General features: G+C 47.5%; 1 protein-coding gene across 5 annotated transcripts in view; it reads right to left on the bottom strand.

Annotated features, from left to right (window-relative positions):
- Window positions 1-4,282, bottom strand: part of Minar1 (membrane integral NOTCH2 associated receptor 1) — a 32,945-nt gene extending 28,663 nt beyond the window's left edge. For 3 of the 5 annotated variants that reach the window (XR_004111761.1, XM_031345102.1, XM_031345105.1), the window contains exon 1: window positions 3,654-4,282. The gene's annotated coding sequence lies outside the window, so the exon portion shown is untranslated. Of the gene's footprint in view, window positions 1-2,420; window positions 2,446-2,676; window positions 2,705-3,653 lie in introns of those variants that run through there. The other 2 variants (XM_031345103.1, XM_031345104.1) reach the window with 2 other exon arrangements.
- Between the last annotated feature and the right edge of the window lie 2,904 nt (window positions 4,283-7,186).

A 7,186-nucleotide genomic window follows, 5' to 3' on the forward strand; every position in this document is an offset into this window, starting at 1 on the left:
CCCACACACACTCCTTACACACCTCCCCCACACACTCCCTACACACCCCACACACACTCCCCACACACTCCCTACACACTCCTTAACACTCCCTACACCTTACACACTCCCCACACACTCCCTACACACTCTCTACACACCCCCTACACACTGCTTACCCTTCCATCCCTATCACCCACCACCAATTCTACACAAACACATAGTCAAAAACTCTTTTTACTACAGTTCTGATGAACCTTCCAACAACTTTTGCCTCATTCCTGATGGTGGCCATTCAGGCTGCTGGTCACTTAAGCTGCCCTAACATTCTAAACGTCTCCAGTCCCTATAAGCTTGCTGACCTCTTATGTTGGTTTTTTTTTTTCTTTTTTTTTTCTCTCCTCAGCTACTTAATTTTAGGTTTTTAAGATATGCATAAAGCTACATGGTTATCATCTTGATCAAAACACCCTTTTTAAAAAAGTCTCAGAGTTATCCCAGATGCTGCATTGTGGCCACCAGCCATACCATAGGAGTCACTGAGAGTTAAAATTACCAAACACAAAGTAAACTGAGTAAGGCCAGAGAGAATGGGCATCACTGAGGTAGCTTCTCAAGTCAGAGCACAGCAGCTCACTCACTGGGAAGCCCACAGATGCTCTCATTAGCAGAGGGCATGGAAAAATACCCAGGGCACCAGAAAAGCCATAGAGTGGTCATGGTAAATAAATCATGCTGGAATGGTAGTATCAAGTCATGTGTGCATGCATAATACACACACACACACACACACACACACACCAGCACACCAGCACACCAGCACACATACACACAACCCACAGTCCATTCTGAAGGTCACTCTCTAATTTAAGTAAAGAATTAAAAAAAAAAAAAAAAGCATGCCACAGCAATATGACATGGCTTCTTCAGCTCATCCTAATCCCTTATCACTTAATAAGACAGATTCCATGGGAGTCAGGGTTGGACTATAAATACCACATTCAGGCATGTGCTTGTGCTTGGCGGAGGAAGGACTCAGTGCAGGTAAAATGTACACGCTACACTGACAACACGCTCAAGCTAGAGAGCACAACATTTCACTTGGAATACTGAAAAAAGGTAGTGGGCCACATTCCTGAGAGAAGCCTTCCAGTGACTTGCAAACTGTTCTAATGAGCCCTTAAGCACTCCAAAAGGGGGCCAGACATCACACTGAGAGGGAAAAGGCTGCCATGGCCCTCCCCCTGATTTTTAATCTGTTTCATCCAGTTAAATTGTATGTAAGCTTAATAATAAAGTGTTCTATTCCAAGAAAGAAAAGGACATGATTTGATAATCTAGTTTCATACTCCATATATATATTACATATGTTACATTTATAATAATATGCAAAAACATGCAAAAAAAAAAGTGAAGTATCACCCAGATAGTACAGTGAATTAGAAGCATACAGCTGCTTCTGCCTGCCTTACGTTCAATATCCTTCTTTTCTTCTTTTTCTTTTAATTTACACTGAGCCTGCAGGGTAAGCTCCAAAAACAAACATTTGAATGTCAGCGGGAAAAGCTAATCAGTGAGCATTAGCGCCATATTCACCGAGGAATCCGGAACCTTTTCCCAGCGAGTCTGAGAAACGCATTGCCACTTGGCTGGAGCAGCAGGCAGGGCTTTCCCTTGGTCCTGCTCTTCACGTTCCAGCTCCCAGTGCACAAGCTATGGCTGCAGCCCTGCTCTCTGCTTCATCGTGTCCAAGGTTTCCAAAGAGCTTGTTTGAGGGGAAAAAAAAAACAAACGAAGAACAGAATCCCCACACCCATTCTGTGTGCTATGGACAGAGACAGAACAGACAACTTGCCAGAAACACAAATCTTTCAAAGGGAAACATTCGAGTTTTTAGATGCTGCTAAGACACAGAAATTTTGCCTCTGGTGTTGGCCAAGAAAATAATGACATTATATATCCAAAAATTCCTAAGGAACACAATCCTGACAATGGAACCTTTGTCTTTCCTCCAACTATTAAGTGCCATGCAACACTTTCACAAATTCATCAGAAATGCAAATGAACTGCTTGATCTGCTCTTTCCCTAGCAACTGATGTTTATTTTCACATAGTTGCAGATCTATACAAATCACTCTCACACACAATAAGAACCAGACTTTCCTAAGCAGACATTTCAGATTTCCCTGCAGACCCTAGTACCGAAAAAAAAAAAAAATCCTCTAAACTGGCTGTTTTTTGCAGACACTCCAGCCTTTTTCATTATTCACTTATCCTCTGATGTAAAAAGAAACCCAATTCTAAGGGCTTGTTAGGACCAGCCACCCAACTCTCTCCCACTACTCTTGTTTGAGCCATGTCTCCTCCCCAGGCTGCCAATGAGCTGGCACGGAGCTCATCTCAGAAGACTCCTATACCCAGAGCAAGTGGCTAGCTTCTACCTGCCAGGAAGATTTCATCAGGAGAGGTGGTGATGGATGCTCATTTGCAGGGAGATGGGGGTTAATAACTGGTCAAATGCACTGCCCCTCAATGACTCCTGGAAATTCTTCATGTCATGCAGCATAACACCAGAGCAGAGCCAAACAGCCAATCCCCCAGTCGCAGCCGCAATGGCAGCTGCCATGGTCCCACCAGCTCCTAAGAAAAATCACCCCATCCCTCCTTCAAACAAAATGTAAGTTCTACAAAACCGACCTGTGTTACAACACAGACTCCATGTCTCTCCTCCTCTCGGTCTTGGCAAACCTTACTTAATTCCCACTGAGAAGACTATCTGACCACAACTCACCTCACCACCCCACCCCCACCCCGGTGTTTACAATCTTTGAATTCGGCCCGGCCACTATATCACAAACAATGCAGGCAGGCATGCTGTTAGAGCAAGCAACTCATTTGCCTCTGAGAAGGTCCCTGCACTCTTGCAGAGAGGACCAATGATTACTTGCTGGTTTCCTGGCCTCTGAGAGTCCTGGATTTGGCTGGGATGGCGGCAGAGCAGGTGGGAAAGGCTGCAGAGCGGTGAGCTAGTGTGTGAATGAACTCAAGCCCCGCTGCCAGCCAGGCCTTGCAGTAGTGTTTTTTGGCTGGTGAAGTTGAACATCTCCAGGAGGAAAGACACCCCCCTTTCCACATCAGTGTGACTGGAAATCTCAATTTAAGATTGAGATGCACTGGTTCGTTCTTCTAGGGTTTGTCCAGTTCTCCACCTTACTCCGATCGGTGGGGGAGGGTTCACAGAGACAGTTAGTTCACCTACTTGTCCCCCAAAACACTGATGTCTGAAATGAATTCTTAACTAGGAAAACTTGCCCAGAACTATGTGGGTTTTGGCCATTGTCTTTCTACCTTCATCCCTTTTTCCCTCCACCAGATATAGCTAAGCTACCAACTACCATGCGCGCTCACACACATGCATACCACACACAAACACACATACCACATGCGCGTGCACACGCACACCCCTTTTCCACTACAGTACCGAGCTCAGCAGAAAAGGGTCCCCGCGCCCAGGCGGCCTGCAGTCGGGATTCTATAGGAGCCAGGGAGGAGCGCCAGCAGCCCGGGACTTTGCAGAGTCCCTGTGCAACCGGCACATAGCGATCACACCTTGCATGCACACACTTGCACATGTGCGCCCGGGTCCCCATCGACCTCCCGCTTTCTGAAGTTACCTCTGGAGGCTGCTCCAGCTCTTTCTTGGTCCCCGGTCCTCCGCAGATCTGTGTGGCTCTGAGGTGGTGGTCTACACGGCCTCCAACGCCAAAAGAGTCCTAGGCTCCAGGGTAGCCCAGGCTTTGCACTTGGGGCAACAGCCCTGGCGTAGGGCAACTTCAGCCCTCACAGCGCGAGGTCTGGATCTGCAGGCTAGGGTCGCACCCGGGCTTTCCTGGCCACTCGGCAGCCAGTGCCCACTTGCATGATGCTGGGGCTCTCAGAGGCCAGAGGATGCGGCCTCGGAGTCCCGATCAGCCCCAATCTCCGTTTCTGAGGCTCAGCCAGTGTCGCCACGTCACGGTCTTGGATACCGTGGGCAGCTCGGGCCAGGAATCCGATGGCCAGAGACCCAGTTTAGCCTCTTCATCGTCTCCCGCCTGGGGAGCTGAGGAAGGCAGGACTCTCCAGCAGTGGGTACGCGCTCCCTGGGGCGGGAGGGGCGGACTCGAGAGGGGCGCGGCAATAGCGCCGAGGGCGTGCCCTGCCAGAGGCTGCAGCCACCTAGTGAGTGGATGCAAGCACCCCAAGAGTCCTGAGAAGGCCTCTGCTTCCTTAAGAGTCGCGCCTGCTGTGCCGGGGCAAAAGCAAGCAGAGGTTGGAGCTGGAGGGAGCCTAGGGCCAGATCCACCCCCGGGGTTTGCTTCTCCCTATTTCCCGATGCTGAAGGTGACTGCGGCCCCCAGTGGAGAAGCAGAAGCTAACAATGTCCGCCGCTCTCCTTTTCTCCCGGTGCACTCTGCTTGCCCTTCCGGGACCTCAGACTCTGCAGTGCTTCACGAGGCCAGGGCAAACTGGTCACTTGGCTCATTGATGTTTCCCTCTTGGCCGGTGTTGGCTTCACTGGTACCCAGATTGGAGAGACTAGCGTTCACGTGACCAGCCCTCCCCAAACACGCACGCACACACTTAACCGAATAGATTTCCAAAAGTCCAATTGGATACATCGATGAGGACTGGAGGCTTTTCCCGAGCCACCTAGGGTACTGCAGTGGGACTGAAACGCAGCAGCCTGCCTGTGGTGCCACCATCCATACAGATTGTCTCCTGCACACAAACAGCGCTTTAAAGAAATGGAATTATAGTTTCAAACTCGTGGAATCAAGAGAAAAGAAGAGAAAAAGAGAGAGAGAGAGAGAGAAGGGAAAGAGAGGGGAGGGAAGCTTACTATTGGGGAACAAACAGCTAAGGGGTAGCACCCTCTCTGGGTCATATTAGGTGGCTTTTCCAAGGGTGCTACTAAATGCAGGTTCCTGGCTAGCTTTGTGACCCGTGGTCTGTCTTCTGGCCTTGGGAGGTGGTGGGGGCTGGAGGGACACAGGTCTCTATGACAGCTTCCCTGCGTGAGTTTCCTGCTCTGTCTGGAAGCGTTCTAAAAGTGAACCTGTTAATACATGGATACTTTAAATAAAGCCTCATGGGGGTAATAAGTTGCCAGCTAGATTTTTCCCAGAATTTCACCCTTATTACTTTAGTGCCAGGCAAGACCAGGCTCATATAGGGAAGACAAAAACAGTTGAGAGGTAAATAAGGGGTCAAGTTTATTTGACCCAATGTACCTTGCTTGCCTGGGAGTCTAAATTTGTAAACAATAGTGTCTTCGGTCCAAACGTTCTAGGGGATAGTCAGCTTCCATCAGCATAACAAAGATCTGCTAATTTATACAGAAGGCAAAGATGGTCCGGTGACAGACCCAGCCCCGAAGATAACAAGTTTAACCATGCAGAGTAAGTTCTCTCCATTTGGATTCCAATGGAGAGAACTTTGGGTGCTGTGGCAGCCTGGTTACTCAGAGTAAACTGAGACCTAAGCAAACAGATATTTCTTCCAAAGCCCAGACTGGTAAGATTCAGAGAATTGAAGTCATTGGAGTGAGAAGCTGGATAGAGGGGGTCTGCCTGCTCCTTGACTCTTTTAGTTTTTAAATGTTGTTTCCCACCACCACCTCCCACACCTGTTTCATCCTAAAAGAACACCTCTGAGTCCAGAATCCAGAAGGAAACAAACGGAAACCTTAGAATGGGGAGGGAGAGCAGGGCGTCGGTGGTGGTGCACGCCTTTGATCCCAGCACTTAGGAGGCAGAGGCAGGTGGATTTCTGAGTCCGAGACCAGTCTGGTCTACAGAGTGAGTTCCAGGACAACCAGGGCTATACAGAGAAACCCTGTCTCGAAAAACAAAACAAAACAAAACAAAAAATGAAAAACAAAACAAAACAAAACAAAAGAATGGGGAGGGAGGCTTTTTTTTATTTGATCTTGTTTCTCTGTACACTAACATTTTTGGGAAATTTGTAACAGTATGAACTTTTAAAATGTAAACAGTCTAAAGCCACACATAGAATGAAGGTCTCTGATCCTACGCTGCCTCCTCTAGCCGGATTCTATAAATCTACCCATCAAGTGACTTCAGGCCTTGAAAAATTCCACCAATGTTCTATTCTGTACCATACTTCTCCCCAGGGTAGAGTATATGAGCTTAGGGTAACTGTCTACCCCAGGGGTCCATATGTTAAAAATCAAAAGTGGTATGGAGGTTGGGGCTACCCAGTGGAGAGAGGAGTGGCCTAGGAGAAGGTCCTTAAGACTGGAGCACAGCTCTTGAAGGAGCTCCTGGGATTCTGATCTCCTCTCTTTTGTGCTTCTCGCGTTGAAGTGAACAGTCCTTAAGATGCATTCCCACCACCATTGCTATGCAGAGACCTGAGCAATAATAGAGCTTTCTGAGCTTGGACTTGAGCATTCAGAACTGTGAACTAAAATTAACCCTTTTCTGAGTTAATTATTTCAAAGTTCTGTCTAGTGGCAGAAAAATGGCTAATGCACATGGGTGCTAGAACACTGAAGCCAGAGAGGCTCTCATGGGAATCTCTCCCTGGAAAGAGTCTGGGATTTTGCCTCCCGCTATCTCCCTGTACAAACTGGACTGTCTCATGCACACACCTTTATGTAGTGAAGGTCATTTCTCTGCACTGCTCACCTCACTGTACCTAGATTTAAAAAAATCATTTATAAATGTTCTACTTGAATTTAATACTTGAATGGAGAAACATGGGTAGTTCCAGTCTCATAGACCCTCAGGTGTGAAATTAATTAACCTATTGAATCCATGATATGTCTCCATGGGTGTCGCAACCACTGAAACCACACAAAAATATGCACCAGTAGTCACGTTCTGCATTTGGATTTCTCAGGACTAACAGCTTCCCTACTCTAGCTCTTCTTGCTTCAGTTCTTTCAAAATCTTTCTCTCCAATATGCCCCATAGTCTCTCTGAATGATCTTTCTGCATATTTCCTTTCTGGTCTCCTTGCTAATGTCTTTTATCATATGTGCACATACTTTCTTCCTTCAGGGGAAAGATGGGCACAGAGAAAAAAATGAGCAAAATCAGAATTCTCCTTAGGGATAGGCAAAGGCTACCCTGATTCACACATGATACTTTCTCTCTCTCTCTCTCTCTCTCTCTCTCTCTCTCTCTCTCTCTCTCTCTCT

Source organism: Mastomys coucha, unplaced genomic scaffold (assembly GCF_008632895.1).
Source record: "Mastomys coucha isolate ucsf_1 unplaced genomic scaffold, UCSF_Mcou_1 pScaffold23, whole genome shotgun sequence".
Classification (NCBI taxonomy): domain Eukaryota; kingdom Metazoa; phylum Chordata; class Mammalia; order Rodentia; family Muridae; genus Mastomys; species Mastomys coucha.